Source organism: Triturus cristatus, chromosome 4_2, assembly GCF_964204655.1.
Source record: "Triturus cristatus chromosome 4_2, aTriCri1.1, whole genome shotgun sequence".
Taxonomy (NCBI): Eukaryota; Metazoa; Chordata; class Amphibia; order Caudata; family Salamandridae; genus Triturus; species Triturus cristatus.
The window spans coordinates 907,372,556-907,374,489 of record NC_140586.1 but is presented as its reverse complement, the minus strand read 5'-3'; the positions used below and the strand labels follow the sequence as shown (position 1 = coordinate 907,374,489).

General features: G+C 54.0%; 1 pseudogene; it reads left to right on the top strand.

The window, feature by feature from the left end:
* Positions 1-466: 466 nt before the first annotated feature.
* Positions 467-1,411, top strand: LOC146835390 (28S ribosomal RNA; annotated as a pseudogene; the record flags this gene model as incomplete).
* Positions 1,412-1,934: the final 523 nt, after the last annotated feature.

Here is a 1,934-nt window from a genome sequence, read left to right as displayed (position 1 = left end):
GATGTGTATTCTTATTATAGTTGTGTGCTTACATTATAATGACTTAGATATAAATGTGTACATTATGCTTCTTGAATATAATAGGTCTCAAATAATTACATACACATAGTCACTACTTCTTGCATTGATTATTGATGTCATGCTAATCAGAACTGTTCATAGACAATTTTATATTGTTGGAATAGTACTGCAGGGTGTACTATCTCTGGCCTATACGTGACCCCAGTTCCAGTGAGGACAGCTTAAAGTGTGGCTGTACTCCGGAGCGAACAAATGTTGTATTGTTGGAAGCAAACCCGATTTGACGCTGATGGGCAGCATAATAACCCAGAATGAGCCACCGCGAGGTGGTACAAATAGCCAAATGCCTCGTCATCTAATTAGTGACACGCATGAATGGATGAACAAGATTCCCATTGTCCCTACCTACTATCTAGCGAAACCACAGCCAAGGGAACGGGCTTGGCAGAATCAGCGGGGAAAGAAGTTCATGTTGAGCTTGGCTCTAGTCTGGTACTGTGAAGAGACATGAGAGGTGTAGGATAAGTGGGAGGCCCTCGGCCCGCCGGTGAAATACCACCACTCTTATTGTTTTTTCACTTACCCGGTGGGTGGGGGGTGAGCCCCATGGGGCTCTCGCTACTGGCTCCAGGCGCCCAGCACCCGCCGGGCACGACCCGCTCCGGGATAGTGGCAGGTGGAGAGTTTGAGTGGGGCGGTACACCTGTCAAAGGATGACGCAGGTGTCCTACGGCGAGCTCAGTGAGAACAGAAACCTCCCACAGAGCAGAAGGGCAAAAGCTCGCTTGATCTCGATTTTCAGTATAAATACAGACTGTGAAAGCGGGGCCTCACGATCCTTCTGACTTTTTGGGTTTCAAGCAGGAGGTTCAGAAAAGGTACCACAGGGGTAACTGGCTTGTGGCGGCCAAGCGTTCATAGCAACGTTGCTTTTTGATCCTTCGATGTCCTATCATTGTGAAGCAGAATTCACCAAGCATTGGATTGTTCACCCACTAATAGGGAACGTGAGCTAGGTTTAGACCATCGTGAGACAGTTTAGTTTTACCCTACTAATGATGTGTTGTTGCAATAGTAATCTTGCTCAGTACGAGAGGAACTGCAGGTTCAGACATTTGATGTATGTGCTTGGCTGAGGCTCCAATGGGGCGAAGCTACCATCTGTGGGATTACGACTGAACGCCTCTAAATCAGAATCCCCCCTAGAGCCGCTCGCTTGGACACCGGAGCGAGGATGGAAGGGGGCCGCCTCCATCACCCTTAGTGCACCGCATGTTCGTGGGGTACCCGGCACTAAATCATTCGCAGATGACCTGGGTCAGGGTTTTGTAATTAGCAGAGCGGCTACCTCGCTGAGATCAATTGAAAGTCAAACTCTGAGCCAAGATTTTGTCTTTCCGTGCATGGGTGCCTGCGGATGCCCTCCTCCACCACACCCAGGGGTGGGTCCCTCTGCTGCCCGGGTGGCAGGAGGGACGCGGAGGGGGCGACATGGGCTCATGGGAGGCTGCCTCCACCGTGTGCCCTCCCGTACGGGGGCCTCCCCCTCCCATCCCTGTGCCACCAGGGTGCGGGGATGGGGGCCACCATCCCTTGCAGGTCAGCAGGATGACCAGATGGCCTCGGCCAGCCGGGCTCCCCCTTCCCCCTGCTCCCAAACAAGTTGAGCAGGGAGTTGAGTAGCCCCGGGGAAGGAGCCTCCCGAGCAGCGGCCATGGAGCGCCTGGTCACCCTCGCCGTCGTCGGACGGCAAGGGTGATTGGGTCTGACTGCCGCAGGCCATCTGGGTACTGGGTCATCCTGGGCCATCTGGTCGTCTGGCTGCATGACCAGATGGCCCTGCAGGTGACCAGATGGCCCGGCGGGCCAGGCAACCGGATGGCCCTGCAGGCCGGGCAACCAGATGGCCCTGC